Here is a 15,165-nt window from a genome sequence, read left to right on the forward strand (position 1 = left end):
TTGATTTTCATCGTTATCTTCATTTCGCGGTGGCAATGAGAAGAGTTATTTTTCACGCTTACAATACTGACACTATGTCTTAACAAACTGTATATTCTGAAAACTTAAAATCTGAGCGTCTGAAAACCAGGTTCGCCGGAAACCGGGTTCGCAGTTGCGAAAATGAGATCACGGAATCACTTTTCCGCCGGTTTTGCTAAGCCCAGGCCAGGGTGCTAACTAGGTAACTTCGTATCATCACCACCTAGTCAGCCTCAATGGCTTCGCCCACACCGCTCGGCTCTCGCTGGTCCTGCAGGGCCGCCTTTCAATGGTGGAAACATCTGCTGAGTCCCAGCCCCGAAGCAGCCGGGTGCGCGGGCCTCGCTCCCCGCGTGCAGGCGGCGCCGTGAGGGGGGCAGACGGGTGGGGGACAGGGGGACACGGAGGGACAGTGTGCACGCGCTGCCTTGAGCCTCCGACCTTCTCCAGTTGGCTCGTCTCCCCCGCCCCGGCCCCAAATCAACCCCGAGACCCTTTATTGTGCACCCGGGTCTCCCTGACGGGGCGACGGTCCCGCGTACGCGCCCCCCTGGGTTCGCGGCTCGGAGGGGGTCCCGATGGGCCTCTCCCCCGTTCGCCTGGCTGGCGGGAGGCAAGGCCGGCGGGCCGCCCGCACGACGCCGCCCGCGAGGGTCCAGGTCTGGGCAGCGCCGGGTCGCCGGGCGTGAGAGTGTGAGCGTGAGTGCGCGCGCGCGGCGGCGCGCGGCGGGAGGGAGGGGGAGGGACGGGGCGGCAGCGGGCAGGGGGGAGGGGCGGGGCGGCGGGCAGCGGCGGCGGGAGGGCTCCGCGCCGCAGCGGTGACACTCGGGAGCCAGCACACACTCCTCGCTCGGGGCCGCGAGAGAGCGGAGCGAGCCGAGCCGCCGCCGCCGCCGCCGCCCGTGGGGCCGGCTCACCGCGCCCGCCAAGCCTGCGTCCGACCCGCACGCGCCCCCGGGGCCGACGACCTCCCGCCGCGGCCCGCTCCGCCCGCCGCACTTCGTGGCAACTTCGGCGGCCGCGCGCCGCAGCCTCGGCCGCCTTTGAAGTTCGCAGCGCCGCGCGCGAAGTTGGGACGCTCGAGCCGACTGCTCTCCCCCCGTCCGCGGCCGCCTCGCCCCGTCCCCGCGGCTCAGCGGCCCGGCGCAGCGGGGACGTGGACGTTGGCACCCACGCCGCGGGGAGGGCGCTTCCTCGCCCCGGGAAGAGCAGATTTCCCTCAGGTGAGTGTGAGGGGGACGCCGCCCCGACGCCCCGCGCCTCAGCCCGCACCCGAGCCCAGCGCGCGGGGCGCTGCCCGGCGGGGCGGGGCGCAGGCGCGTCCCCTCACTCGGGTCCCCGCCGGCGGGGGCGACCGCTCCCGGGCGCGGCGGGCGCGAGGGGCGTGGGCAGGTCTCGGCGGCGGGCCCGGCTGCTTCGTGAGGGGCGGCTCGCGGTGCACAGCCCGTGGACCCGCCGAGACCCGCGGTCCGGCGGCCCCGGCTCGGCCCGGACACTGACCGGGCAGCGGCTCCCTCAGGCTCCCGCCCTCGCGCGCCGCCCGAGCACGTCTGCGGGCCGGGGTCCGGCCGGGCGCGCGTGTGCGTCGCAAAGGGGTCCGGCCGGCGCGGGGCGCGGCGGGCGCGGCGGGCGCGGGTTCCGGGCGGCGGGCGCTGGCGTGTGGGGCGGCCTCGCCCGCGGCCCCCGCCGCTCCGGCTCCTCATTCGTCCCCTGCGTGGCGGGCGAGCGGCGTCAGAGAAACTTCCCAGCGCTGCGCAGCCTGGCCCGGGACCGCTCCTGCGCTTGCGGGGAGAGCGGCGCCGCCGCGGGACGGAGCCGCCGGCGTCGCAGTCGGTCCGCGCACCTATGGGCCGGAGCGGAGCGCGGCCCGACGCCCAGGAGTCCCGACGCGGGGTTCGGGTCCCAGCTGCTCCGCCGCGGCAGTTCGCAGCTGCTGCTTCTGGGGGGCGGCCAGGTTTCCTTCGCGCCCCCCTCCCTGCACCCGCGGCCCCCGCGCCCGCTCCCCGCCGTGGGCGCCGAGGCCCCTGCGCCGGGCCGAGCTGCCCCTGGGCCGGTCGCCGCTCCCCTCCGGGTCCCATTCGGGGCGCTGTCCGTCCCCTGCGCTGGGTACGAGGGGCTCCCTGAAACCAAGACCCTGAGCGGGCGATGAACCTGAGCAAACGTCTCCGGGTTTGATTTTTTTTTTTTTTTTTTTCCCAACTGAGTTCTTGGGAGCAAGTTAGTTGGGTTGGTGAAATTTGTTTCCCTCTCATCTTTCGATCTAGCTGAACCACAAAAAAGAATTTGTTTCTTCATTTGGCTGCTGGGCCGTGCACACCCGCTGCCCCTCGACCCCGTCCGCCCCTCCTCCTCGCGCCTCGTTCCCTGACCCTTTTCTTTCCCGAAGGAGGGACTCGCCGCACCGCCTCCTCGCCTCCTCCCACCCGGGCCCCGAGCGCCTGTGAGAACCAGGGAGTCGTCAATGGAAATAAATAGGACCCGCTCGGTTCTCCGCCCCCTTCTCACGAGCGGAGAGCTCCCGGGCTGCAGAAGGGGAGCGGCCGTCCTCCGGGGGGCACTTGTGAGGCTGCCGGGACTGAGTGGTGCCCTCAGCCCCGACGATGTGATGGATGGAGCGAGAGCGGATAGCGCACAGCTCGGTGCTGAGGGCGGTTGCTCGTTATTATCAGGCATTGTTTATTAAGGTGAGGATAAGGCCCGAATCCTGGCTGAAGCGTGTTTTTATATGTTTTTTTCTGTCAGTCTCTCGTTACAGTGGTTTCAGAAAGTGGGAACCCCATAAAAGTATTAATTCCTCACACTTACTCTGCATGTGGAATTAATCAAATGTCAAAAAGATACTGTTATTTTACCCAAAGTTTTAACCGATGAACTTTGAGAAGGTTGCAGTCTTGTGAAATGCCCTCATTTGCCTCCATCTGGCTTCTGAAAGTTCGGAAAACTTGGCACCATAATTAATTACGGTCCCAATTCCCATTTTCAATCTAAACCTATATTCAGGATTATATTAAAATATCCCATCATTTATCCTTTAAAAGTGATTCTGATGAGGTTGAATTCTTGGGGATGGGTCAGCTGGGAATGAGGGGCTCAGAAGTTAAATTAGTAATATTTCAGATTCCTCTCAAAACTCTTTTTTTAAAGAAATTACAAGTGCTTTCTCTGCACAATTCTTAACTTCAGTGAATGTCCTTAATCTTTACCACACGCTGGAAACATAACAGCTTGCAGCTTTGTCTGTATTATTGTTTTCATTTTTATGTCAGGACGTTTTATTCATTAAACCTGTATGTGGAAGTCGCAGGCACAGCGTGGCAGTAACACTCTGTTTTAATTAGTAACTATCATAAAAAAGAAGCTAGAACTCTGTAATGGGCCTAAATTGCTATGAATTATGTGTGGTTTAAATTACGCGTTTATTTCAGCAGAAATGAAACCATGAATATAAAACATCTTTAATCACTTGCAGATACAGCTTTTATCTCCAAGATGTAACAAAATATATAATTGAAAAATATCCTCCTAAGAACGAGGGCAGCCCCCACCATCAGTTTATTTGTCCTGGGTCTGTTGAACATTCATGTGGTAAATTATGACTGTGAAAGACTAAAGAGTAATGTTATAACCTGGCAATCCCGACTGAGCTGAGGGAATGCTGCCTTCGAAATAGCCACAGTGGGTCAGACTTCAGAAAATTTAATGGAGCGACTTTTTCAGTTGGTGTCCTGAACCTGGCAGTTCAGGTTTTATTTATTTATTTATTTAGTTAGTTAGTTAGTTAGTTAGTTAGTTAGTTAGTTAGTTTTACTTTTTTCACCTGGATTTACTGACCAGACTGTATGATGTAGGGGGAAAATGTGTTATAAAACTCTTAAATTATTTGAAATGAAAGGGTGAAAGGTAGAATTAAAATGTATCTGTTATCTTCCTATATTCATTTCTATAATAGTTTTCTTCAGTCTATCAAGAGGTCAGAATTTTTATTTTAAAACTGATTGTGTTTTTCTTGTCATGGTTGTTAGGACAGAGCTTAATTTTTCATTTTGCTGATGCATGAATAGATGGAAATGGAACAATTATGCCTGAATTAACAGCATAGGAGTGGTGTGAATTCCACGTTATTTGCACTGATAAAAATTATATTAATTGCTCTTCCTTAGTTTTCCCAGTGGTAAAGTAGTTGATTCTAGTGACTAAGAAGTGCCTTCTGTCCCACTTTGTTTCTCTCCCTGTCTTCTCATTTGCTTTTGGGGGGGCCATGTACCCACAGTAGCAGCCTGGTAATGAATGAACCTTGCCAGTGTCAGTTGCCATCAGTCCGTCTCCAGGAAGCATATCCCGTAGTCATCTGTATTGGGTCAAAGGCAAGAGTAACCTACAAAAACCACTCATATTATTCATTTGACCTTAAAACAATGTCTATTACCTGTAAATATTTATTTTGGAAACATTATTCTGAAGAACAGAATTTATTCTTCCCCTATTGGCTCACAATCATTTAATAGAAGCAACAGTTAAGCAAGTTATAGTTGAATAGTAAATCACACCAAATCTTTACTTTGAAATCTGATTTCAAAATTGAAGTCCTCCAATATTTACTCCATTTCAGAATACTCTGCAAAGTTATACCCTGAAGTTAGGCTAGATTCTGCTTTATTTTTCCCCTAGATTATAAACGCAAATTGGGGCAATCATGCTTCTATATGTTAATTTCCACCTATGAAAAACATAAATACTTTGCTGTTATCATTGTTAAAAAGAATCACATAATATGACATGGAAAAACAAAACTGCTAGTATTTTATTGCATGCAGTGGTATGTTGACTATACAGGCAGTTATATTTCTGGGAAAAACCACACCATCCTAGTGCGAGCCTGTTTGGTATGGGAACAGATTCAAGTGTCTGGCCACTTCTGAGCTGGCACCTGCCATTTGCCGTTCATTCGCCCACCAGTGCCTAAGCCAGTGCCAAAAGGAGGTTGTATTCTTGGCTACTTCTTCTTAAGGACACTTCCCAAACCTAAAGACCCTCTATCCATACCTTCTCCGTTCCTTTTGGTAGTTTACTAACAAGTGCAAACTAACAAATCCATACATTTTAGTCATTATGAAATATTTGGAAAATATGAAATATATAACGTTAATTCACCCAAGATAAAAGACGGTGCTTGTATTGCATTTTAAAAATTAAGAGTAAGGTATCTGCTCAGTAGGGGATAAAAATGAACTGACAATATGTTTCTTAGATTTTTCCCTTTGAGATAAAAAGACAGATTTGACCACAGAACAGCTGGATATTGGGTCTTATTACAACATCAATTCTTTTAAAGAACTCACTGAGCTAGATTTGATTTAGACTTTCCTATAGAGTCCACAGACCTCAGGTTTTTCAGTGTAGAAACTTCCCAGGTTACACGTCCTTGTTCCTTCAATAATTCCCAGAGCCTTTGGAAATGAATTTGTTTTAGTAAGTTGCTGAATAGTTTTTGGTTTTCATTTGTTAATTTCTTCCTGAAGCAGATTTGAACATGACATGTATTTAATGCTTCATGTATTTCTCTGAAGTATTTATGTTTAGTTTCACTTGTGAAAGCTCTGAAGTGAATCTTTTCTTTAAAAAGGAAAATTGGCAGAATGTATACATTTAACTTATCAAATGTCTCCTTTAGTCTTTTGAAAGAATTTGCTGCCTTCTATATAGTTATGAGAAAAGAAAAAAAAAAGCATTTTTAGAAATAATGGGGTTACATAAAGTTTGGAAGGAACTCAGTAACAACATGATTATGCCTGATTGGAAGTCAAGTCATTTGAGCGGAGCTCTTAGCCCCTGCCTCTGCCATGTGAGGTTAAATGTAAGCACCGAATAACAGACATCGAGTTAGCAGCAGGCAGCACGTCTGTCTTCTAGTTGGAATGATTTCAGCCGTTATCACACACAGTGGTGACTGAGTGAAGGAGGGGGCAACTGTACAAATTTCTCTCTGAATGTTTTTTTCTCCCTAATATTAAATCAAGGTCAACACCTTTTCCTCCCAGCTGTGTGCTCAGGGAGCATGTATTCTACAGTGTAAAGGCATATCCAGAAATACGCACTATAGTCAGATAGGTGTTTCATCACAACTAAAAATCACCATAATCACATCTTGTTCTCTGAGGCAATATCTTAATATACACACATGTAGATAAATGAGACTGAAATGTAGCGTTTTATAAAATATGCAGTAAAAACTAAACCCAGAAAGATTTATAAAGTGTGCTACCTTGTATTTGAAACTGCCATGAGTATTTTCTAAGTTATAATATAGAAACTATGAACAAGTGTTTATGAGCAAAGATAAATAATACCATATCTGGATAGTTCACAAACAAAATGAGGGGTAACATTGCGGTACTTACTTGAAAATATTATGTCTAAAAGGGAAAAGCTAGTGTAAAAGGGCTTGATTTACTTAGGATTAGTTTCTCCGATTGAGGTGCTACGTGTGTCAGGTGCCTCCTGGAATATAGGTGGTCACGATTTATAGCACGTTGTAGTGCAAAGGAAACCATAGTGATCCACGTGAACCTGGGGATGGCTTTGATTACCCCCTTTATTCAGGTCAGATGTCCTCTAAGCCCACAGGCATTGCCAAGTGTAACATTATGCATTTTATTCCAATAATAAAATGTGTTTCTGATTAAATTATTGGTCATACCAAAACAAATCCCAACACACACACTCAAACAGAAATGTACTTGATCCATTTGAGTTATCTTGTTTAAAATACATTGAAAAACAAATAATAAATAAATTTTACTCAGAGGGACACACTTGATTAAAATCTAAATATTATTCGTATGTTAATAGTGCTCAATAAATGTTGTAATTTCATATTAAATTACAACAGTCACTAAAGTTCACTGATATTATCAAAAGCTTCACGTTGGGTTGGATTCAGAAGTAACTGGATCCTGTAATTGAAGAGCTATCTGTTGCCAACAGTGGTGACAGAGATCAGATGCAGCAGTGCTGGCTGACACACCTAGCAAACAGAAGAGACAGCAACCCTTTATCTCTTCCCTTCCTGACTCTCGCATAGGTCAGTTCCGAGGGGTCCTTCAAAGTTTACTTCATTGTGCTATGAAAACATGGTACTTATTTATGGAAAACATAAAACTGCCTCTTAAATGAGAGATAAAAATTTAACAGCCTTAACGATGGTGGTGTCAGGATTGGCCACACTAGTAGACGAACTAATAGGCAGGTCCTGTGAGAGATGGGGAAGCCACCCTGCCCCCAGCTATCACCAAGGCCTCTGCTGGTACTCAAACACTGCCTGCAAAAAGATGAGTTTTCGTTTGTAAGGTAATTTTTTTCAGTGTTCCCTAGAAATATGAAAATACCCATTGGAGGGGAAGAAGGGTAAGCTGATGTCAGCTGACATATTACTAACATCAAGATGTTAATAGCTAGATAAAGCCAGGCTGGAGTGAGGCTACCTTAAGACAGTTTGAGAGAGGGGTGATAGATACCTTGGGATCGTTTAGCCTCTCCCTTCTTTGGACAACCTACGTCTAGTATATACCTGCTCTTTATTCTCTTCCAGTGATAATTCTCAGTTTCTATACGCCAGTGCAAATTATCCCCAGGGCCAGCTTTAGGGGGCAGCAGTGAGCAGTCCCGTTCCTCGTTGAATACTCTGCTTTACCATCTTGAAATTCTTAATTTTGCACAAGAGGTCTTGCACTGGGCCCCACAAATTTTCATTTTACACTGGGTCCCACAAATTATGTAACTCACCTTCATTCTACCTTCGTGTGATTTTAAAACATAGAATCTTGACATCAAGGAATTAGAAAGGACCTTTGAGATTATCTTTGCAAGGTTAGATCCAGTGAATATTAGTATTTAAAAACTTGTCTTTTAAGTAAAGTGAACGATACAGGATACTGTTTTTAACCAATTGAGGTAGAGGTTTCCCATTGCCTCTAAAATCATACTGAACAGGTAGCCAGCTTTCTAATCGTTCAGTCTTGTAAAGCAGAGATCTCCAAAAGGGACTGTCCTCTGTACCTCATTATGGTGTACAGATGTCTCATTATGATGAAGGGAGAAAACATCAGGAGGTCTACTTCTATTTCCTTTCATGTATAAAGAAGGAAAATAAGCTTGGCAAATGTTTAATATATCAGCAAAGGCTCTCCTCATCATATCAGATGGTCATTGAACAAAAAAATGGCAGAAGTGACAGCTTCTATAGAGTAAAAATACAGGATGACAGTAATGACGTTCTAATCATCTCTGACACAAATTCACCAGAAAAAGATTGGAAATACGCAATTTATCCACTAGAATAAGCTGATACTCATCCCAGTATAGAGTGCCATAAGTTTTTTTAAATATATATTAAGTATATGTATTTTAATCACAACTATTAAGAGATTTACAGACAATGAATTACAGAGCCAGAGGTCTTACGAGGAGGTAGACAGGACGCTGAGAGAGTTCTCAGATAAATTAGTCACCACTGTCTTCAAGTATTCTTAGTTATTTGTATCAGCATTTCAGTAAGTCCTCTGTTACCAATACATAGATATTACAGTCCATTATCTTCTGAAAATTTCAGTGTTCTAAGAATTAAATGTTATCCAACCTTCTTAATGCTCATAAAAATATATATTGTATTACATTTTGGAATTTTTATTTGAAATTTTACTGATTTTCAGTAAAGTCTGTTATTCACATATGTTGAAGATGTTTCTGTGCTTTGAATTTCACAATGTGAATACAATTATTTGTTAATAACATATAATTATTATATATGTTATATAGTAACATATATAACATATAATAAGGCACTTCCACATCCGTCATCTTCATAGGAACCCACTGAGGAAGATCTTATATCCTCCTACTGAGAAATCCAAGACCAGTTTCAATTCAGAGACTTAATGGAAATATCTAAAAACTTTAAATTGAGATTAATTGCCAAATTAATTTACAAGGACACAGTTTGCTTAGGTATTTTTTTATAATTTGATGATTCAAAATACTAATTTAGTCTAAATTCACAAGGTCTTAATTGTAGGTTGCTTGTGTGCTAAATGTTTGTTTATTGTTTTAAAGTGAAAGATACAGGATACTCTTTTTAAGAGTGATAGTTAACTTAGCGAATTTTTTTAGAGGAAAATGATTATACTTTTCCACTTTTAAATCAGTAAAGTCATGCCTAAACAACTTGTCTTTGAGAGTAAGAATATTTTGGTTCAGAATAACAAAGTGCTAACAGTGATAAATAGATAACTAATGCCCATACCTGTCCTTCTAGAAGATTGAAAAGGTGTTTAATTGGGGACATTGTTGAAAGTGAAAGGGGTATCAATTTCTGAATATTTCTAAGTTCTGGTGTAAACCTCTCTCAGCTCCCCACATCCCCAATTACTGTTCACACAAATTCTACCCCAATCACAAAAGGTAAACTAGTTTATCACTTTGCTTTATTAAATCTCCAGATAGTCATGGAATCAGGTCTTGAAGGTGCATCTCCTTTCCTTCCTTCAGCCCTCCTCTTAATAGTCCAACTGACCAGCCATTCAAATCTGGGTGTTAAAATGCCCTAAGATACGCCATTTGTTGAATCCGATTGTGTGTATGTGTGTGTGTTTGTGTGTGTCATAGACAAAACCATTAACGTACTTTGGAGATAAATTGTCTGGAAAATAAAACATATTTTCTTCAGTTAGTAGAGTTTAATAAGAAAATTAAAGATTAGAAAAATGAGTTATAACGTTATTAGAGATGTGTAACTCATTGTTATTTTGAAGCATTCCAATTATGTATAGTAGGTACAACACTAAAAGAATCAAGGTACAGAATACCTTTTTAAAACAGTAATAATTCAGCTCTACAGTTATTCTATTAATAATGTAGCGTTTTTGAAAGGTAAGATTTGAAGTTAAATCAGGTCTAAGATTTTTTTTAAATAAATGATTTCCTCCCAAAATGGATGAAATTGTACATTTCAATAGAATAATGAGGGTTATTAGAGATACATACGATATGATATTTTAAATATTCTGAGAATTTAAAACCCTTTAAGAGATAGGTTAAGTAAGTACATATAGTGAAAGTGCTTATACACACACACACACACACACTCACACACTCATTAACACTTCAGCTGCCAAATTCAATCTGTAATTGAGAAACTCTACATTTAAAGTTCATTCACACTTAAAAGCAATGAGAAAGAAGCAGTTTCGAAACCGTTTTCTCTTGGCAAGCTCTGTCTTGTGTAATGACCACTGAACGTTGTTGACCTCCAGTGCTCACCAGCTGCAGCCTTTTCTTAGCAATTTCCTTAAAACTTTTTTTTTTTTTTTTTTAAAGAAAACTACACCTAACTGTATATCTTACTTTTGGGGGGAAAGGGATGAAAAAGAAAATTGAGTCTGAATTTTGTGGTTTGTTCTCTCTCTGTTTGTCGTAGGTTTATATGAACGTATTATTTCATTATAATTTTCTATAGACTCAGCATTAAAAGTGACTGTGGGGTCTGTCCATGGCCTCTGCATTTTGGATGTCCTGTTCTTTAATCATCTTTTAATCCAGAAATAATAATGCAGAACATCCCAGGAACCGAGCCTAATCCTCAGCTCTCGAGTCTCAACACGTGCCTCTTAAATCCTATGCTAGATCCACTGCCTAAAAAGCATGAGCACACTCACCTTTGAACCAGTTTTAATCCAGTTTGTTTATTAAATAATATTGATGTTTTCAGATATGGCATATCAAGGCTAAGGAAGAGAATATTAAGAGTTTCCTGCTGTTTGGGTGATTATTTTTAAAAACCCAACATTGTGGCCTTTTCTCTGTGTTTCTAGTCAGTCTCTAATTGAATAAGAACCTAAGCTTTTACCTGATAGATTGGGTAAATAATCTGATGCTGAAACTCCTTCCCATATCTCTGTTCTAAGAGCAAGTCAAAACGTGTGTCCTTTGCTGGTAAATAAAATTTTACAACTACTTTGAGAAGCTGATTTTTACTATTTGTAAATAAATAGAACCTTTTTTAAATTTTAAAAGAGTATTCACATCCATTATTTCTAATCTCACAACAATCCTGGGAATAATTGTCTCCATTTTGTAGATGAGGAAACTCGGACTCAAAGAGATTAAGAGACTTGCTTAAAGCACAAAAGCCAATAATGCATTTAGTCAGAACTTCTTCAACTCAGATCTTCTTACTCCAAGTCCAGTAATCATTTCCTGTTTTAATTTGGCAGCCTTTTAACTGTCCCCGAATGAATGAATGAATGCATGCATGCATACACACATACATGCATACCTACATAAAAATTACACGACAGTGGCAGATGGAAAAGAATTAAGAACAGGCCAAAAATTAAATTCGTGTTTGTAAGAAAATCCAGTCCTGAATTGACAGGAACCCAAGACGTGGGAAGAGCTCAACTGAGACACAAGATAGGAGAAAAGTCAAGATCTAGGGAAAAAACGGTAAGGGGACTGATACATTAACTATCCTTTCTCCTAAGTTCCCTACACTACCGGATTGCCAGGAACCTGTGTCCTTGGAGAATGTTATCTCATCTCTGCAAAGACAAGGTGCCTCTAAGTTTGTAGTTTGTTTTGGAGTTGGATTTTATAAACGGGATGATAGGGGAAATACATACCGTATTTCCCCGAAAATAAGACCTAGCTGGACTATCAGCTCTAATGCGTCTTTTGGAGCAAAAATTAATATAAGTCTGGGTCTTAATTAATCTTCGCTCCAAAAGACGCATTAGAGCTGATTATCCGGCTAGGTCTTATTTTCAAGGAAACATGATATTCAAAAGCTGTTACTTTAACTTTTTGTAGAAACAAGACAACATACAATAATTTAGGGTTTAACCCTTTCAACTATTTAGGGTCTCTGTTACATCGATTACAGTTATTCTTAAATTACGAGATGAAAACCAGGGTGCTCTCTGAGCAGATGACAGGTTACAGGATTGGAAGACACCGTGACTCCTAGTGCAGCCCCTGAACTGTCAGCATCATCTTGGAGGAGCTTTTTAGAAGGCTCATGGCCACCCAGACCTACTGAGTCAGAATGTACATTTCAGCAGGAAATCGGGGGTGGGGGTGGGGGTCTGTGTTCACCTGAAATGCTGAGGAGCACTGAATTACATCATTTGTGTTCTCTGATCAGAATGTACCCCAGCCAAACCAGATTGTACGTGTTTTCAGAAGAAAGAGTCCCTGTATTCTTACCAGGACATTTTTGGGTTCTTAAGGACAGAAAAGATGTGTCGTTATAGCAGCTGCCTGGGTCGGCCAGCACGCACTGACTATGGCAGCTGGGCCAACGGATATCCATGTTATCCACTTCCCAATTTAAGGTTTCACACCATAGCCTGGTAAAGTTCAGCACCTCTAGGGGCGACAGGATGGCTCAGTTGGTTAGAGCGTGGTGCTCTTAACAACAAGGTTGCGGGGTCCATCCCCACATGGGCCACTGTGGGCTGCGCCCTCCACAACTAGATTGAGACAACTACTTGACTTGGAGCTGATGGGGCCTGGAAAAACACCCTTAAAAAAAAGTGCACCTCTAAAATTATCAAAAGCATCTAGGACTTATTTCCAATTTAGCTTATGTTATCTCTTGGGAAACACATTCCATAAATCAGCAACAAGAGTCGATTTTATTATTTCCATGTTCATTTATTTATTACACACCCACAGATGTCGCGGGCATCTGCTCGGTATTGGGCTGTGTCACTCACATCATAACTGCTGTGGAGATAAAGAGGGTTTCCTTCCTACCCTGGTGACATCTCACGAATATGGACAAACAATTGTGAATGGTCTACAGCAGAAGTGTGAGCATGGAAAAAGGCACAAGTAGATTTCCAGGTGTCGGAGATGCTCGAGTCCTGAGGAATGAATAGGAGTTTGCCACCCGGAGAAGCTGCAGAGGCTTGGCCTGGAGGCCGCGCTGCTGGGAACATGGGGCAGAGCGGGGTCCTTGGAGGATGAGTTTCACAGAGTAGCAGCTGGAGGGTATAGGTTCTCGGGGTTCTCCAGGTCAGGGGGCGCTGTCTGACTTTTTTTTCCAGCAAAGTGATTTTCGTCTGTTAAGATAGTGTCAGCACTGTGCAAAATGGTGGAGGGGAGATGTAGGAAATGGGTGTGAGAGCAGCTAGTGAGATGCACCATGTGGGTTGGAGGCATTGGCAGTGCGGACTGAGAAGAGAACAAATTCGGGAGATCGCGCGGCAGGTCGGGGGCAGGATTGGATGGTTAATAGGACATGACATGGCACGGAAAGCAGAGAACGCTGGGGTTCCTAGGTCGGTACCTGGCCGCACTGGTGCTGGGTGAGAGCCGATTCTCAGGCAGCGTCTCACGGAACCTTGCCGCAGCCTTGCCAGGACCAGTGATGGTTTTCTGTCAGCAAACATGGGCCTGAGGCTCAGCCAGGTAGGGGTCTGCCCGCATCGCAGTGGTACGGAGGCGTTCTGGCAGAGGAAGGACCGGGCCGGCCTCGGATTCCAGCCTGGTCCTGCGTCTGGCACAGCGGAGCCACGACACACCACCGACGTCTCCGTGTGCCTGGGCACCGGAGGGAAGTGGGTCTGGAGCCAAGAACCAGCTCCGAACCTTGGCCAACAAGGCCCACTGCCCTGCATAGTCCAGACATTTTAGGGATTTTTCTGATGGGAGAGATTTCTGATGACCTTAATCTCGGCTATAAGCTTCTTGAAAGCAATATATTTAAGCAGATTATTTAGTGCCTACTTTGTGCAAGAACTGAAAAAGTCTTCGTAGGGGAAGTGAAGATGAGGAAAAGATAATTTTTGTCTTAGAGACACTTACTTGCATAAACTCATGTTATGTAAGCCTTAGGAAGAGCTTTTTTTAAGGACAAGAAAAGTATAAAAATAGTTGTAATTCAAGTGAGGTAAGAAAGGACCATAAACATCAAAGTGTCTGGTTTCACCAGAGGACTGTGATTCTGCCTTATCTGCCTCTGAGGTCCCCAGGGCACTTGCAGTGGCATTAGCACACGGGTTCACGTCCTGGCGGTGTACAGAGGGAACGGGTACAAACCCCCTCAGGAAGCACCACACTGCTGCAATCCTATTAAAGCATCGCCCCGAGATTTTAGAGCGCCTTTTTCTTTTCTTTTGCTTTTTTTTTTTTTTTTTTTTGGTATCTCACTCCAGAAAGCCTCTTTCCTCTGGCAGAACACCTCCTACTTTTAAACCTGCTCCTTCCAGTGCAAAGGTTTTGTCAGGAAACCTTCATTTCCTGAGGTCCCACCGCCTTCTCTGTAGTGTGGTGCCAGCCAGTAGCCAGGCTGCAGCCTCCACCCCCTTTCTGTCTGCTAAGGGGCCTCCAAGCACCACTGTCACTGCCCACCCAGCACCCCTGGGCTCAGCACTGGCCACTTGTTCCTCACCTGATGGAATGTCACGGCCTCAGTGAGTCAGGGCCTGTCTTCATTCCCCTTGGCTTGCCAGGGTGTCCCCCTTGGTGGCTGAGGGTCACAGTGAACACCCAGGTGAGTCAGATGCCCAGATGCGAAGCCAGGTAGACCAAATGGGTACTTCCTCGCGGTCTTCCCTCAGTTTCCTCATCTGTGAAGAGCCCCTTCCAATCCCAATACTCTGTGGCTCTCCATGCAAGTCCCTGCTGAATTGGCACTTCCTCAGAGGGGCCCTCCTGCCCCTAAGCTGGAAGGGCTCCTTTACCCCAATCTCCTTCTACCTCTGCCTGTTTCAGCTTCATAAGGAATGTTCTCTGGAATCCCTACAGTGTTCACGCACTCGCCATCTCTTACCCATGGAAGTTTGCGCTTCCCAAGCACAGCACCACCCCGACTGCCTGTTTGCTGCCATGTTTCCAGGCCCCAGGCAGCGCGCCCTGTAAATCTCTCTGGAACCAGCCAATGACCTCTGCAATCCTTCACACCTGCCGTTTTAGCAGACGTTTCTGTTGTCACTGCCTGTTGATGAGTGCCGCCTTTACTGCATCACTAGAAGCTGGATTACGAAAGATTTCTTCGAACAAGATTTGGTGGAAGCCGCAGCCCATGTGTTCAGCAGACACAGATGGCAGAATTATCAAAGCAATTTTTTTTTCAAAGCAATTTTT

At 45.1% G+C, this 15,165-nt stretch overlaps 1 protein-coding gene across 3 annotated transcripts in view; it reads left to right on the top strand.

The window, feature by feature from the left end:
* Window positions 1-878: 878 nt before the first annotated feature.
* NDNF (neuron derived neurotrophic factor) overlaps window positions 879-15,165 on the top strand; it is a 41,005-nt gene continuing 26,718 nt past the window's right edge. For 2 of the 3 annotated variants that reach the window (XR_012498250.2, XM_074338554.2), the window contains exon 1: window positions 879-1,244. The gene's annotated coding sequence lies outside the window, so the exon portion shown is untranslated. Of the gene's footprint in view, window positions 1,245-2,568; window positions 2,706-15,165 lie in introns of those variants that run through there. The other variant, XM_074338555.2, reaches the window with a different exon arrangement.

Source organism: Rhinolophus sinicus, chromosome 15 (genome assembly GCF_057876585.1).
Source record: "Rhinolophus sinicus isolate RSI-liver-muscle chromosome 15, RSI-T2T, whole genome shotgun sequence".
NCBI lineage: Eukaryota > Metazoa > Chordata > Mammalia > Chiroptera > Rhinolophidae > Rhinolophus > Rhinolophus sinicus.